Raw genomic sequence first — 18,636 nt, 5'->3', positions numbered from 1 at the left:
ATATTCATCTATTGATACTTTCGAGTTTTTGACCAGTGTAAAACCTTTCATAAGAGTCCTCAGAATCTTCCTACATTCATAGAGAATGCTCAATCCTTCAATTTCTTTTTATCATGTTTCACAGATTAAAGTACCATTCAAATTACAACATATAGTTTCCATGAGGTTTTGTAAGGAGCTCACAGTAACTTAACAAATAACATGGTCCTGCTCCGGTCCTGCTGTATTCAGTTGAGGCTCAGCTCTGTGAGGACAGCTACAACAATGAGCAGCAAGAGATTCCCCGACTTCCTAGCAGCACCAGACGCTGAAATATAGTGCATACATGTCAGTCTAATATTTGTTGTTTCTTTTCCATGAACTGCCAGTGATACAGAGTAACAATATTTATTTAGAATGGTAAGCAATAAAAATAAGCGTAACTGGAGTATATGTTATTATGAAAACTAGGTAATTGTTACAGTAACTTGTCTTAAGACACTGAATTGGTGAAAACACTATCAACATTGACAAAATGCAAATTCACATTTTTTTCAGTCAATTTGCACACCATAAAGGCAAATGAGACAGAAGATCAAGACAAGATCACGCCCATCAGCATTAATGTCAGAATGTAGCAAGGATTTTTGAAAGAACACAACATGACCAGAATCTGTTTGTCCACGTACATGCGCCTCGTAATGCAGACCCCTTAGATCAGGGTTAAACGCATACTTGTGTTTAATCATAGCTTCAAAGTTGTCTGATTCGTGGTCTTTTCATGATGCAATAGCACCTGAAGTAAACCTGAGCAATATTGCTTAATGTTATAAGTATTTTGTTCGTTTAATAATGTGAATATATCTACATGCTTGCTGACATCAGGCACTGTGAAGGTATGTCTTATATGTATTCCTAATCATTTTATTAGATGTGTATTCCAGTACATTTCCAGATTAAAAAAGGCAGAATGGTTTCGCATTCGGTGAAATCAGATGAATTCGACACATACTACTGATACTTCAGCCATCGAAAATTCGACATAATCTATCGTCACTGCTATTTTGTGATAAACGTATTTGAAAGAAGTTGTTACGGTCGCATGTCATTCCGTCTCCAACATAGCCACTCTTGCATGTGCAGGTGAAGGAGCCGTCTGTGTTTGTGCAGTCAGCGTCGTCATTGCAGTTATCTGTACCGTCAGTGCATTCATCAACATCTGTGAAAAAAATATTATTAGATTAGATCTTTGAATACGAAATAATGTAAAATATATGCCCGCTTCCAAAAAGCTTAACTGGTACAGAATGCTATTGGAACGTATGGTGGTTAACGACCATAATAATTACATCAGTTGTGATTTAATTTCCAAACTAAGCAATTGTAAATGACAAAAGTACTTTTCTGTTCACTTATAAGTGTCAACTGTCTTGGCCTTTTGCTTTCTGTGGAAATATGTGTTAATGTTTTTAAATGTAATTGCCACAATAAGTTAAGTAGTAAGCACATGAAAATAAGAACATAGATTTCTGACTTCCTCTATACAGTTTTAATTTGGGTCATATGTAGCGAACAAACAAACATAAACGTCGCTGTGGAGGTGAAATGTTCCTGTCTGAAATGATTTGAACATTAAAACCGAAAAAGACAACAAAATCAGAACAATTTGAGGAATGGGAACGCATCAAGTATACCTACTCAATAACTATACTGGAACTCATTCACGCAGATATTCGATCACATGGCCTTTTGGATAAAATTGACAAATAATGACACACGGAAATAGACTCACCATTCTCACAAATACGACCACTGTATCCGTCTTTACACAAGCATGTACCAGCCGTTTCACCAGACGGAATGTCACAAGTACCATCATGTAAGCATTCGTTGCCAGCTGATGTACAATCAGTACCTATAACAACATAAAAAGAAGACACAATGTTATACATCTGGTACTTTACTTTTCGTCCAACTGATGTAAAGTAAAACATGATTATTGGTTTGTTAGTGACGCAATGCTGGGTAATTTAGATATTTACGTTTATCGGGACTATATCGTCACCTGTGTTTTCTGCTCGAACTTAATATGATAACTTGATAAATATGTAATGTCAATTAAATGACTGTATACTCAATTTAATAATATTTTGCCTTGCATCGTTGGTCACAACTTAGAAAAAATACCACTTGCATGTCACTCCGTCTCCAGCATGGCCAGTCTTGCATGTACAGGTGAAGGAACCGTCACTGTTTGCGCAGTCAGCGTTAGGGTGACAGTTATGTGTTCCATCAGTGCATTCATTGATATCTGTGAGAAATGAAATATGTGAAATCATGGGGATACTGTTGCCTCGGTAAATGCTGCGACAAGAAATGCAGTCATGATATCATCACTTGGCACTGTCGAATTCGCAATATGTAGAATACTTATGCCCATTATCCCCAAATGTTATGCAACATACATGAAAACTGACAATAATTCAATGATGCACCAACAGAACGACTAAATCCGTGCTCAGTGAGACGGAACACACGAACAAGCGCCAAGAGTAATGAAAGCAGTTTACTGAACATTAACTGTCGTAAACATAATTATAACACAGTCCATAACGTGCTGAGGAATTTTGACATGGAACCTAGTTTCAGTTAGAAAAGAAATGTGGATCGTTGTGTGATGCCTGACTAAGACCTTGTCTCTGAATATATCTAAAAATCTTTGATAGTAACAAACAAATACATTTTAAATGAAAAGGAGCCCCAGGGAGATGGAGGATGCTGAACCGTGGAAATCTAGGCTTGCTTCATTTAAGGCTGTAGCACTGCAGAGAAGACTTGGCAGTAGGCAAAATAATGTGGTACAGGAACTGTGAGACAGACTATGTGATACCATATTCAGCCTTTATTTTGAAAGTGTCGTCCAAACCAAATAGGTTAGTTATGAAATAGGTTATTATCTTAATGTTGTATCAGCAATGAATACGACTGAAAGCGATCATTGTAGAAATGCATATTTCTTAATCTGAGATCTTTTCAATACTAAGTGACATGTAGCAAGTGGTAACATAACACGCATGCTATGTTTACGATTGCACATTATCTTTACAATAGGAAACCATCAACGTTTGGATCCATTGTGTCTGAGGGGGTTAGATCGCTGACAAAATGACTATTTGGTGCCTGACTATGGCCCCGATACCCGAATGGGACACAAGCCCAAGGAGGTACCAGAATCACTACTTTACAGAGAAAGTGCAATCCCAAACATAACATAGTGACATGCTTTAACTCTACTTTTCCTTCTGAAATCATCACAGAGAAATATATATACCGAGCAAAAATGGTTTAGATTGAACACATTTTGTGCCATTATTACACAGGCTTTTTGAAGACCATTACAATAAACGAATGTGTCGGTGCACACTACGTTGCCATGGCAGTTATCTGTAGCATCGATGTATTCATCAATATATTTGAATTTGAAATGCAATATATGTTATGAAATATATACCCGATTCCACGGAGATTAGATGGTAACATTTGCAGAGGCAATGTATTGTCGTTAAGTAACTTAACTAAAACATATGTTGATTGGCTTTCCGAAATATTCCTTGAAATTGAAAAATACTTTGTTTTCTTTGCATATAAGCTTCTACCTTGGAGGCCTTTTGATTTCTAAGGAAAGCACTGACTTGAGTCAATGGTTTTCACTGTTGCTCCAACGTCATTTCATTGGCACCTTTTGCAGTAAGCAAGTAAAATTGAACATAAGATTCTGACATCACGCATCAATTTGTAAAGAGGATGTTAAGTATCAAAGAATAAACCTCGCAGTTGAGATGGAATATTCTTTTCTGTAAAAGGTTTCAACATTGCGCTGAAAGAATAAAAAGTTCTCAGGACAATATATCAGCGCAAAGTATGTATTATTCCTACTCCATAACTGTATAGAAACCAATCGCGCAGACATTCAGTTTTTGATCACAAGACCTTTTAAGTAAGATTGATACATAATGACAGAAAGAAAAGACTCACCATTCTCACAAATACGACCACTGTATCCGTCTTTACACGAACATGTACCAGCCGTTTCACCAGACGGAATGTCACAAGTACCATCATGTAAGCATTCGTTGCCAGCTGATGTACAATCAGTACCTATAACAACATAAAAGGAAGATGATATAGTGCTACATATTTTGTGCTTTATTTTTCGTCTAGACTTTATGTGAAGTAAACACGATTATCAGACTGTTACTGACTCAAACATGAGCAATTACATATATCCGTTGTATGATTGCAATTATATCATCACCATGTATTGTCTGCTTTTATAACTTTATTATCATTGTTTATTAGAAAATCCTGGAGAAATATGTGGATGCAAGTAAAGGTGTGTTGTTTTGGAGAACGGTATACGCTGCATTGACCAAATCGTTGGTCACAACTTAGAAAAAATACCACTTGCATGTCACTCCGTCTCCAACATGGCCAGTCTTGCATGTACAGGTGAAGGAACCGTCACTGTTTGCACAGTCAGCGTTAGGGTGACAGTTATGTGTTCCATCAGTGCATTCATTGATATCTGTGAGAAATGAAATCTTGAAACATGTGAAATCATGGGGATACTTTTGCCTCGGTAAATGCTACGACAAAAAGGCAATCATGCCACCATCACTTGACACTCTTCACAATATGTAATCTGAACTATTTTCACCAGTGCACATCATACCGCCTAAGTTGACACACACACAACCAGCGAAGATATTATACACTGCGAAATGTATTAAAGATTAAAACATATGACGTAGGACTTATGCACAGAGGTATGTCTTCAAAAACAATTAGTTTTATACGTTGATCAAATAAAACGTTATATTTGAGACTATACCATCTACCAGACTATATCTTGCTACACATTACCGGGGCTTTCCGAAAGCAAGCCCTCTCATCCAAAGTGTGTCAATTCAGAGTAGCCTCCCCTTTTCACAATACAAAATGTTCATGTTGTTTCTTCAAATAGTTGACATGACGAACATAGTTGTTTATGCTGTTTAGCCACGATCCTTGGTGCGATGGATTGGCTCGATTATATAGAACTAGCCTATCTAAATTTCAAGAGTTATATTGGAGTTAGTATGCGTTCCGTTTCGTTGCATAGTCATTACCATATTCGTGAAAGTAATATTAAAAAGATTTCCTTAAATTATTGCCTTGTGATTTCTTATGATTGTCACTTTCCGAATAAAAGCCCGCGTTTCTGAATATATGCCAGGGCTTCTCTCTGGTGTCGAAGGTCAAAAACCCTATTTTCGTATAGAAACCCTGGGCCTACTTTACGAAAGCCCCGGTAGGAAAATATGCAACTGAACCATACAGCCCAAGTACGTATAACACTAAACATCACATGTTAAAATCAATACAACCTTAAGGCGCTCAATTCCGACTCATTTTCTTCGATTGTAAATGTCATTGGACATTTGAACTCTCACTCGTTAGATGCCGTTAACTTCCACCGATTTTACGTATAACAACCTCTTTGTTTTCGCATATTATATGCACATTATCTAATCCCAAAGCCTCCAAATACATTTCTCACTGAAAGTAATAGATTACCTTAACTATATATGAGGATATGTCCGAATATCACTCTTGTAACATCTTTCCTCTGATGTACCAGTTTCAGGCCTAAAACGGCTCATCGATTGATTCTCTGGTGCATTAGCCTTTCGTTTCTCAACAAAAATGCTGATAGAATTGAGATTTATTTTATGAGTTCCTTGTTTACGATTTAAATGGATATACTGCAGGAAAAAGTACCCAGCAAAAATAATTTATCTCACATGACACTTTGATGTCTGACATGTGTCATCTTAAATTGTTTGTTATATGACCCAATCGAAACAGGACTGACACAGGTTGTCAAATGTTTTAACCAAAGTAGCAATCTATTGCCTTTAACATTTGTCAGAGAGGTAGCACTAAAACATTTCTTCGCCGATAAATACTATGTTCTAATGTTCACTAATATAACATACAGAAATATTCTGAACACGTCACAATCAAGTATATTTCTGAAGTGGGGAGACCTTATCATTGTTGCATACATAGGAGACATTATCATTTCATACACTTAGGATATTTCGTCTGACAAGCATTGCTTTGTATACATAAATAGGTAAGTTGGTCAGAATAGTTCCATCATTTTTGGACATCAATATTGCAGCTTCGTGATGATGAGGATGTGCAAAGTATTTTCAAGTATAAATTTGGTTCTAAGTTCTTAATTCATTACAAATGCATATGAAATGACAAGTCAAAGATCCCTTAATTACAGTCTACCTTGCAACACAAATGGCAAGTGTACAACAAACCCAGTCATCCCTAATAGCTAGGACTTTGACCATCGCATTTTACAATGACTACTACTACTCAGTTTACAAAGACATCGGCCGTTGGCGCCTTTTTCAACATTCACTGCATTCAGCCCATACGATTTTCTTCCATATTCTATTGGTTATACACCTGACAGTCTCTTGTAAAGTTAACACAGTAGTACATGTGCCTGAATCACAGACATGTAATATTATGGAACTAACTCTTTTGTAAATGTGATTGGTAACAAAAGTACCAAGAAAACTTGAGTTTCCCTTTATCTTTGTAGCAATCTTTTTTTCTGTTCCAAACGTTCTCTTTTGATCAATTCAATATGCATTCCCGTCGTGCAGTCCAAAAGGTGGAGTTACCTAGTTTCGTCTCACAGAAGATAATCTATACCTTATAAGCAAAACGTAACAATGTAACAATAACAGTAATTTATAAAATTGCGTATCCATTTACCTGTGCACGTCTTTCCATTCCCATTGAAGCCAGGCTTGCACGTGCAGGTGAAGGACCCGTCAGTGTTTGTGCATTCGGCGTTTGTGTCACAGTCATGAGCACTTGTCGTGCATTCATCAATGTCTACGAAGAATGAAGACGAAAATGAAAATATTTTACTTTTGCTAATGAAATTTATGTGGTTTTAATGTGAAACAAATCAGTTCTCTGTTGCCCAGTAAAGAAATTCTCTGCGAAATATTTGAGATATTTAAAAATGCAGATGCGCTCTATCCTAACATTGCAGCCATCAATATGCCAGGTGCATCATGGAGCTGTATAAATCGGGATCAGTCAAACCTACGACTGGCAAAATGTACATCAGTACATGAGCTTCGAATACAGTTATACATGCCAGTTTTCTTACTGAGCATGGCCCATCCATTGGCCTCTTGCACGGTCTGCTGAAGATCAAATCTTACCCGGAGAATCGCTTGCTATAAATTGCTTTTCTATGATTAAATGAGTGGAGATTTCTAACATAAACTAGCAAAATGTTTCTGTTGACTTACCAGTGTGGCACGTTTCGCCACTATTTCCAGTCCCAGTACAGTTACATTCTACAATGACTACAATCACCTTTAAAAGACAATGACTACAACCACCCTTAAAACCATAACACCAGCTGCTTGACCTATGACGCAGTTTCCACTTTTTCTGAGAGCAACATTTATTCATACAGTTAGTGTACTCGTTTCCATAAAATGTGCTTTCAGGTCCATCAGGTGTATACGAACCAATCTCGTATAATGTTAATAGTAATGTTCTATGAGTGAACTACTGGTATGTGATATTAAGCTTCTACATCTTTTGCACAAATTGTGCTTGGACCCAAATGTACAAAGCAAAAACTTGAGTTTCTAGTACTTTTGCGACATTACAATTCCCAAGGACGAGATTATTTTATGGAAGTCAGCTTCTTTATAACGAGGAACACAACGTTTCGCAGTATAGCCTTACGTCTTCATTGGAATGAATGGTATGAGTCAGAGAGCATACATTTCAAACACTTGATTCTTGATCTGATCTAAATGTTCTCTTTTAATGTATGGAGTTGCCTGGTTTCATGTCAAAGAACATAAAATTTAAGCAAAACCTAAGATGTAACATTAACAACAATTTGTAACGGTGTATACACTTTACCTATGCAGGTCTTTCCATTCCCAGCATAGCCATCCTTGCACGTACATGTGAAGGACCCTTCAGTGTTTGTGCAGTCGGCGTTTGCATGACAATCATCAGTAAGTTTTGCACATTCATCAATATCTACCAAGAATGAGGACGAAAATAGAAACATTTTACATCATCTACAATTTTGTGCAAGTATAGGCCGCAGATGATCAAATCGTACCCAGAGAGTCGCCTGGTATACTGTTGTGACGGTATCATATGATCGTTATTCGAACATAGTAAACTTGTATCGCTTAGTAGTATAGTGGACCCCTACTTCGCTTACGTATTTCTTTAATCAAATGAGTGGTTATTTTTAACATACACTAACACATGTTTCTTTTGACTTACCAGTTTGGCACGTTTCACCCTCATACCCAGTGTCGGTACAGTCACAGGAGGTAGCGGTTGAGTCGCATTTTCCACCATTAAGACACTGCTTGTCATCCGTACACGATCCATAGACGCTATCGAGAACTGCCCAGCATGACAAAACTGAGAAAGCAGAAACGGACATAACATATATAAATATCATTGTTTGTGATTGCATGTTATAGGAAATGTTAATTTGTTATCTGCGAAAAGAAAGGACATTTACCATTTCTACTGCTAAATAATTTAAATATTAAAGGTTAACATTTCACTCATCGTTACACTTTGAAAAGAAAGTAACTTTTCTGTTAACTTACGCAGTAGAGGTAGGTAAAGTGGAACTCTGAACAGTTGCATTTCTGTCTCCACTTTGTCCTCGGTTTAATGTCTACTGCACGTCTGTCCATATATACCATTACGTAGTCATAGTGACCAGTGTGTATTGACAACAGTCAAGAGGGTAGAATAAGTACTGTGCGTTGAAAATATAGACCCAAATTCTATGCGGAACCTGTTGCTCCAGTAAAGTTGAAACAAAACTCAAAATGTCTAAAGAGACCCTACAATCAATGTTGCACTCAGAAAGTTGCGAGACTGAAACTTCAGAACTATTATAGTCTTCAGACTCGTTTCTGGTAATATGATAGCATTTTGTATAATTTTGTAACACATTTTAGGCTTTAATTTCTCGTTATTGTAGTGTTGGTAATGTTTATGTTCAATATGTACTTGTTATCTAATCATAACGTTATGACAGTATCGCCCTTATAAACATCATTAGGGACACGCCATTCCAGACTGGTAATGTTTCATATACGTTGTTAATACGCCCATGTGGTCAAAACGTACACAAGGACCCTGCTAATTGTGAATGATAGTGAAAAGGATCACCCATGTGCCTCTTTTTGTGTCCCTGTGAAAACTTCCACGAGCAGTAAATTTGAATTGTCAAAACTAGGATTTTGAGGATCTGGTTATGGACCAGATGATAAAGGTCAGTTAATTCAATATTGTATTTTTCGCTTTACATTTAGTCCCTAGTATACAACAAAATACATAATACTACCTGTCGTCATGAGGAGAAACGGAACCAGTAAGAATAATGTACATGGAGTTTGATAATTTTGATGCTATTAAACGTGAAATAATGACCTCTCATTATTCAAATCTTTACTTTGTGTAAACAAAATGAAAGCCCCATCAACATGGCTGCCTGCTGAGGCATAAAGGACCTTTTGCACCATATCGACGCATTTTGAATGATGTTACAACATATTCGAGGAAACATTGATCCTTAACGAACACCTTTGTCTATTTTCAACACCGCGACTCTACAAACCTTTTGACAAACATGTGAGTACTTGCTATTGCCTATCGTGGTAACTTACTTCCAGTGAGACGTATCTCAAACATGCAAGAAGCTGTTCTACTCTGCACGTATAAGTTTCCAGGGTCACGGTTGTTGAACATGTCATGCTGATTGAAAACAGCAATGATCTGTGGTTGGTTTCTAAGAATCTTATATTGAACCACTGATCACGCACATAACGTTTGCAAACAGCATCGAACAAGTACTTTTCATTAAAGATGATTAGGATGTTAGAATATTGGCCAGTGGTAATAGTTGTAATCCTACCACACAGCCACGCTACAGACGACAGCTCTGTCCCCTCCTCAGTATGACAAACCTACCCATATTTGAAATGTGAAGCACGTTCTGTGTCAGATGGCAAGGTTAGAAGACTGAAGGATTAATATAGATGTATACAGACGAACATGTGACTGAGTAACATAAAGTAACAATAGCCTCCTCACTATTTAGCGTCACCCTATGTCATAACACTCACTCACTCACTCACAACACTACACAATTTGGTGTCTGCCATGCTCAATTTCGAAATAAAAACAAAAATATGTAACGGATCATGTATCACAAGAAAGTAACCAAATCGACATAGTTTTTACTTCGTAACAACAATATATACTGAGCATAGGAAAAGTTAGGCATATAAAATTATATGTAAATTTTGAAATTTTGAAAAATATGGTATTTATTCATAGACACACTGATAAAATATCAGTCCTAAAATTACCAATATCCCTAACTTATTTTGCCCAATAAGTTTATCTTTGCACATTTAGGTAGAAAACTGTGTTACTTGTAATATGCCACACCTGTGCTCTAATTGTCCAATTCGTGTATTGAACGGGAAATTCAACACTGTAGAATAATACAAAACTTGTTTAACGCTCTATATGATTTAAGAACTAAAACGGTTTTAGGTGCGTAGTTACTTTGTGTAAGCCAACAGAAATGGTCTTTCAGCATTATAGTTTAATACCGATGTTACACACCCAACAATACTATTTTCAGCATGTTCGTTTACATGTAATGTTATTACGTCATACGCCATATGAGGTCAGTCACAACTGCTGACGTCACGTACAGAATGAATGTCATTGATTATTATGAATACCCGTTAAAGATGGTTTTCGTTGAGCAGTGTTCTTAGCCTTAACATTTAAAAATAGAAACAGAAAATAAAGTCAAGCCTTCTGTACAGAGGTTTCCTGACAGTAGAAGACATTGACAGTAGTATGTACTGAGATCGTAGTATCTGACTTCGTGGTAGATCAAATAGTGTTGGATTTAGAAGGGATGAAGAACTCGTTAATATATAACAGTGTTTCTACGAAGGCAGTTCATTAAACTAGTTACTGAGTATTACATTGTTGGTGTGCGTTTGAATTAGTCATGGAACATTAGTAAAAACAAAAACTAGACTTGGATATAATGTCCATGGTTCAGGGTCTCGATTTTGTCATTATCGGTCCCTTAAAATAATATTGAGTCTGAGGGATATTAAACATTACAAGCATGAAACATTCACACCGGTCCTAAACACAGGCTAAACAGTCATAGCATGGTGCTGTTCGTATATATGTATATATGTTTGATATCAAAAACAAGTTATTATTTATGTATGATGCACATACTGATTTCAGAAAATGCGACAGAAATCGAATCAGAGTTGTAGCATCAGTAAGCCAACCTGTCCATGGTCAGTTAGCGTTGATTATAGAAGGTCAAACCGCTGGTAACTAATTACATAATGTTATGATGTTTTTAACTAAATCCATACTTTGCCTATCATCGATCGGTGATGTTAGGTACAGAAAACTATCTTGATCTTTTTACGAAGTCATATCATGGAAAATAATTTGGTCATGCTTATTAATTACACCCAACAGACAAAAGCGTGTCGTAAGAAGAAATTACAGTGAACACTATTCAATTGACCAATCATCACCAACAATGAGCTAACAAAATACCACAATATGAAAAGACAGATAGATAGATTAAACCATTTTGGCAAGTGTCCAATATATAAGCAATGTGCAAATACGAATGCAGTCAATGGAAAGAGTAATAAAGCCAAATTACTCACAGTTCAACATACTTCAACGTAGCCACGTAGCCATCAACCATGTACAAACCTGTCTCTTTCAAACGTTCAATACACGCATGTCTGTTTTCTGTTTAAGTTCAAACATGTTGTTTGTTACCTTGCGCCTATCATAAATTTAAGCATATCCACCGTATCTAAGACCTTCAGGCCCAACCCTTACCCCAACGTGGTGTTTTCTGTTTGTCTGCGCGTCACTGTTCAGATTTGCCACACAACCATAAATTGTTCCACACTAACCTGACGTTAGTTGCCACACAACCATTAATTGCCCCGCACTAACGTGACGCTAGTTTGCACATTTTACAGCTTGCCCTGCTGAGAACATGTGAACAGACAAGAGGCAGTGAATTAGGAAATGCAGTTCAGGATAAAGTGAAGTAAACACACCAGGGAGAAAAAGCAGGCGAATGTGCTACACTGTAGCTACAGTTTATTGTTGGATTCGTTAACCGTTAAGTGTTGGCTTTCTCAAGTGAGTGTGTGCCTCTCTTGAGACGAGCTGAGGGCAATACCTGCAGTAACTTGAACTGAAAGTTGAAGTGGAATTCTATGATGATAAAGTGACACTTTGATAGCTAAATAACCAAAATACTTTGTTACGTAACACTGTCCTGACACTCATCTAAGTGCGTGAAGTAAACGTTTAACATCGAAACCTTAATCTGATCTTGATTATGTAAGCATTGGTTTGGCGTTCATATAGGATAATTGAACCTCTGAACCTTTCTTTTTATCATTTCGATGACTGATTTTCCGATCATAACAGAAAACACAATTTGATGAACATCTTGCTTGCATGAAAATGTATGTTATTAATTACTGTAACAACTTAAACACTTTTTATGTGTGTTCCATGCAAGATGGGCCGTCGTCACTCATTTGTCTGTTTGATGCTGTGTATGTTCACCGAGACAGTACCCCGAGAGCATCCATTCAATACAGCCTTTGCCATGCTTCCCCAACAAAGACAGTATGCCACAAATATGACATGGTTTCGATAGGCCTGTGGCCCCAGCAAGCTGTGGAGACGCCTTGAATTTCAAATGGCCGTGATGACAACATGCTTATTTGATTTTGTGCTGTCCTATTAGCTCTGGAAAGAAATGAATTATAGAGGTGGATTCAGTTTCGCTATTAGTATATACTGGTTAAATTCTTTGCACATATTTACACTATGGAACTAACCATGAAAAATGTTTGTTCTTGACTTATTACCAACAAGTATAACCTTAAATCTGGGTAAGTAAATAATAATAAATAAACAATTAATATCCAGTCATATGAAATCTCTACCGATGCAATATTAATGTTCTTATAAAATGTCGATATTTTGAATTTACTACCCGTATAGAGTTTTATTCAGACTTTTCATATATAGAAACGTGCTTGGAGGTGCCGGGATCGAGCCCACTTGTGACCGGGTGTGAAAAAAACTTTGTTGTTGTCACAACCCCTAGTGTACAGTACACAACAATGTGCAGTTAAAAGTACCCACGAATCCGTTGGTATATGACCAGATGATGACCACACGAATACATGAAAACACCTAGTTGAGGGTACGGCGGCGTGCAGTAAACATGGATAAAGTATTGTGACTATGTGTCCCAGTCCACCCAGCTGTGAATGGGTACCTCGGAAGGATGGGAAGGCCGCATTAACTCGAACTGCAGGGAGTTGAGATTCAAAATACCACGTGCCGTTGTGATGGGCATCCAATGATCGAGGGAAAAACGAAGCGCCCTTGAACAGTTGAACCAACTGGATATCAGCGCTATACAAATATCTAGCAGTGTAGAGTAGTATAAACGTGTCAACTAATGACGTAAAGTACACAGCACTCATCAGACGCATGCCTGCAATACTGGCCATATGTTCATGTAGTAGCGGACGAGGTTCCAGTTGTATAAATAACACGGAACAGCTACTTGATGGTGAGCTGACAGTATGCACTTTATTAAGCAAGCCCAGTCAGTGTTTTCCAGCTCTGTGAATATTATATAAATATACTATTACCATACATGGGATAAATTGCTTGTACCAGCCATATCACATAATATCACAAATTATGCCTGAATAACATAGAAATGGAATAGTCACTACAGTTAAAAGATTATTTTCTTCAGAATAAACAATATGTCTACAAGGCTGACACATTACAATCAAACTTTAAGATCTGCAGCCAATATATATACAATATGTACAGCTAACTTACCACTGTGTGGCAATGAGCGGGCAGTTCATAACGTTTCCAGTGTCCAATCAGGATATCCTATAAATGTTACACAACTATGAACTATGAGGAAATATGGCAATAAATCTATAGGTCATAAGTTCATGGATTAGAAGTGAAACTATGACCTTAAAAGCCGTTCTAATATCTGCACATTTAAATATACTTACACACTAAATATGAATTTCAATAACACACCACAAATTGCAAGTTAATTTGTTGGTTCAGCAGAGAAATATATCTTATTAATGCATTAGCTTAATGCATTTAATTCTTATATAGCTATACACCGGCATATCTATATATACATAAATATGAGGACAAAACACAAACTGACCTTATATATATAAGCAGAGGTGAAGTCCTCAGCCACTCGGTCACAAAAAGCCAAACAATTTGCTGAGCAAAGTATTGGACCTCTGACTTGTAACACTATTATCTTACCACTGCGTGATCAAAAAAGGTTTTACTGTGGGCAACATGACTTACATAATGGAAAGATAGGAAAAAAGGCAGACAATGCAGTGCGCTTGGCATTAGATTGAAGCTGGCTGTTGAGGAGTTAATAGTTATGTAAGTGCTGGGTTGAACCTATTGTCAAAGTATTCTAACTATGCTACTTGTGTTATCTAGCTTGTACATGTACTTGATGAAAGAGAAACAAAATAGATTAAAACACGTTTCTAAAACATTTATACAGAAGTAATAAAATCATCCCGGCCACATACTTCCCCCTCCCAATCAATGACGTCCTCGTCATTAAATGCTACCATCCACAATCGAAATAAAAGCACGAGATAAATGTTCCAATACTCCACTGGAAGCGAGTTCCTGGATGGTTCGAGATCTCCTCTCCCTGTCCTGTTGGAATCTGTTGACTGATCAGGTACTCTCCTGATGTCATCCAAGGTGGTTTCCGAGTAGGTCTTCTGGAACGTCTGGCAGCATGTGGCCTTGCCACTTCGTCAGTTGTCCCTAACAGCTCCTGGTCATCCTCTATTCTGAGTGCCGCTGGAGTCTCAGATAGATTCTGCTCATGACCGAACTCTGTATCTGGATTTTCTTCTGTGTCAGTCTGCTCTTCTATCAATCCTGACGAGTGGTCGTCACCACCAGAAGAAGATCCCTCTGCCACAATAGTTCCTTGATCGTCACCAGTTACTAATTGGGCAGAATTCTCCATCCAGGCAGCAGCTTCACTATTCACGGCTGTTGAGTCATGATCCTCTGCTGTCTTCTGACATGTCTGATCAGGTACTATACACCATTCCCTCTCCTCGGAAACTTCTGTCACCCCACTCAAGTTGTCATCTGTTCGCTGCATTTCCCTTCGTGTCCTTTTATTTTGTCGTGGAGAAGGAACCGGTCTAGATGGAACATCTGGTCTGGAGATGGTGCCAATGGGTAAAAGATGGTTCTGGTGTAATGTTCTTTTACTTCCTTCAGTGTTCTCCTTCTGGACCACAAAAACTGGAATGGTAGGATTTGGCTGCTTGAGAACTACATATACATCCTCCTCCCAACGATCGGAAAGTTTATGCTTCCCTTCAAAGGCTAAGATCTTAACCAAGACTCTGTCTCCTACATCCAAAGTAGTTCCTCTTACTTTCATGTCATAGTTGGACTTTTGATGCTCTTTAGAGGTTTTAGATGCTTCAGCAGCTCGTTGATATGCTTGTCGAAGTCGTTCCTTTAGAGACCTGGTGTACTGAAACAAGGACTTCTTCTCTCGGTTATGCTCAATCCCAAATGCCAGGTCGATGGGAAGCCTTGGTTCACGTCCGAACATCAGGAAGAAGGGACTCTGGCCTGTGGATTCATGACGTATACAATTATAAGCATGAACGAGTGGTCCAACATGATTCTTCCAGTCTTTCTTCTGATCGGGTGCAAGAGTCCCAAGCATATCACACAGTGTCCTGTTGAACCTCTCACATAAGCCATTGCCCATCGGATGATAAGGTGTGGTCCTGGATTTCTTGATCTTTAAAATGTCGCAGAGTTCCTTCACTAGCTTGCCTACAAAGTTTGCACCCTTATCTGTGTGAAGTCTTTGTGGCATACCGTAATGCTGAACAAAGTGGTTATAAAATGCTTCAGCAGTGGTCTTTGCTGTTTGATTCCTTGTGGGTATTGCCATGGCATATCTGGTGAAATGGTCCGTGATGACCAAAATGCTGTCATAACCTCGTGATGATTCTAGAGATAAAAAGTCCATACACACTAATTCCAACGGCTGTGTCGTTTGTATGCTTACTAGCGGAGCTCTGGCGTTGGTAGGGGACTTCCTTCTAAGACATCTTCCACAGGTATGGATCCATTCTTCTGTATCTTTCAGCATACCAGGCCAGAAAAATCTGTCTTTAAGTAAGGACAGGGTCCGGTCCCGTCCTGGATGACCCACTTCATTATGACATCCAAATAAAGCCATCCAAATTTCCACATGGGATGCCGGGAGTACAAGTTGCCTTCTCTTCTCTTCTCCTACACGCATGTTCCTGTACAGAACTCCATTCTCCATAACAAAATGGTCGAAGATCTTGAAGATTGATGAGTTGGCTTTGCTTGGTGGCACTGTTTCTCGTTGGGGTTTCCGACCAGCCCTGACACAATCAATCCATGGCCTGAGCGTTCGATCTTGAGACTGTACCCTCCTCCAATCGTGCTCCGTCATATTGCGAATGTCTTGTCCTTGATCTATTTCCACGTCCACCACATCCGCAGAGAGGCTAAGGGATTCCACAAATGGATGCGCATAGATAGTGTGGCAGATGGCTGTGACTGATTCTGCAGATACCTCAGATGTTCCTGTGTCTCCCTCCTCTGTTAGTCTGGGTAATCTCGATAAAGCATCAGCATCTACATTGCTTTGTCCTGGACGATAAACGATGTCGAAGTTATATGCTGATAATGCAGCTAACCAGCGATGACCTGTTGCATCCAGCTTAGCGGTGGTGAGAACGTAGGTCAATGGGTTGTTGTCAGTGAAGACTGTAAATGCATTCCCATATAAGTAGTCCTTGAATTTTTCTGTGACTGCCCACTTTAAAATTAAGAACTCAAGGCGATGAGCTGAGTAATTCTGTTCAGACGTGTTTAACCCACGACTACCATAGCATATGACTTGTTTCCTCCTGGTCTCCATCTCCTGGTACAGAACAGCACCAAGTCCATGAGTACTGGCGTCAGTATGTAATTCAAACTTCTTTGAGTAGTCAGGATAACCCAGTACAGGAGGTGAGGACAGCAGCTGCTTCAAATGTTGGAAAGCCGACTCTTGCTCTGGACCCCATGACCAAGATTGACTTTGTGCAATCTTCCTTTTGACTTGCTTTGGAGGTGGCATAAGACAAGACAAAGGTCTGGAAATCTTTGCGAAATCCTTTACAAACTTGCGATAATAACCCGCAAAGCCAAGAAACTGACGGACTTGTTCTGGAGACGTTGGTCGTGGCCAATCAATGATGCGCTGGACTTTATCAGGATCCGCTTCAATACCTTTGGAGGATACAACATGACCAAGGAACTTTATTCTTCCCTTAAAATAAGCACACTTGTCCGCAGTTAACTTTAGTCCATTTTCTCGTATTCTTTGAAACACTGTAGTGAGACGGTTTAAGTGCTCCTCATAGGTTTCTGAGAACACAATGATATCGTCGAGGTAGATCAGACAGATTTTCAGATGCAAGCCATCAAAACATTCATTCATTAATCTTTGATATGGAGCAGGGCTGTTGCAAAGACCAAAAGGCATCCTGTTATACTCGTAGAATCCGAGAGGTCCCACTGTAAACGCAGTTCTCTCTTTATGTTCTTCACATAGTTCAACTTGATGGTACCCAGATTTCATGTCCAGAGTGGAGAAAAACTTTGAGCCAGCCAGAGCGTCAAACATCTCGTCAACTCTTGGTAGCGAATAACTGTCTTTAATGGTCCTGTTATTCAGCTCGCGAAAATCTACACACATCCTCAGCTTACCATACTGTTTGCGAACAAGTACTACATTGGATTACCAGGGAGAATAAGACTTACGAATAATTCCACAAAGTAAAAGCTGTTCTAAATGGTCTCTCACTTCCTGGTACATGGGCGGAGGAATGCGTCGGTGTCGTTGTTTGAATGGTCGCTCATCACTAAGTTCAATCCTGTGAAGTACCTTGTCTGTGTGTCCAACGTCACTATCTCCAGTTGAGAAAATGTCCAGGTTGTCAAGGATCACCCTTTTGCCCTGAGACAGCTGTTCTGGGGTCACGGCTGCATCCTTGAAATCCATCTGATTAATCAAGGACTCTGCACTAGATGTAGATCAGGTATATCTTCTATACTGACAGGCTGAATCTCACAAAGTATTGCCTGGGGTGATATGGTTACAGTTCGAGTTGTAACGTTGGAGATGTATACATTAACTCCCATCGTTTGCGCCCTTGAGTAAGATACTAAACTAGGAGCAATCTCGAGGTCGTCTGGTACAGCTGATGGTGAAGTTGCATAAAGAACTCCACACGATGAGTGATAGTTCAGAGGTTTGTAGAGATA

The 18,636-nt window shown here is 38.6% G+C and overlaps 1 pseudogene; it reads right to left on the bottom strand.

Annotated features, from left to right (window-relative positions):
- Positions 1 to 227: 227 nt before the first annotated feature.
- LOC137262236 (delta-like protein A) lies at positions 228 to 8,807 on the bottom strand (annotated as a pseudogene).
- Positions 8,808 to 18,636: the final 9,829 nt, after the last annotated feature.

The sequence above is a fragment of the Haliotis asinina genome, chromosome 14, assembly GCF_037392515.1.
Source record: "Haliotis asinina isolate JCU_RB_2024 chromosome 14, JCU_Hal_asi_v2, whole genome shotgun sequence".
In the NCBI taxonomy this organism is placed as follows: domain Eukaryota; kingdom Metazoa; phylum Mollusca; class Gastropoda; order Lepetellida; family Haliotidae; genus Haliotis; species Haliotis asinina.
This window is presented reverse-complemented; position numbering and strand designations above follow the sequence as displayed.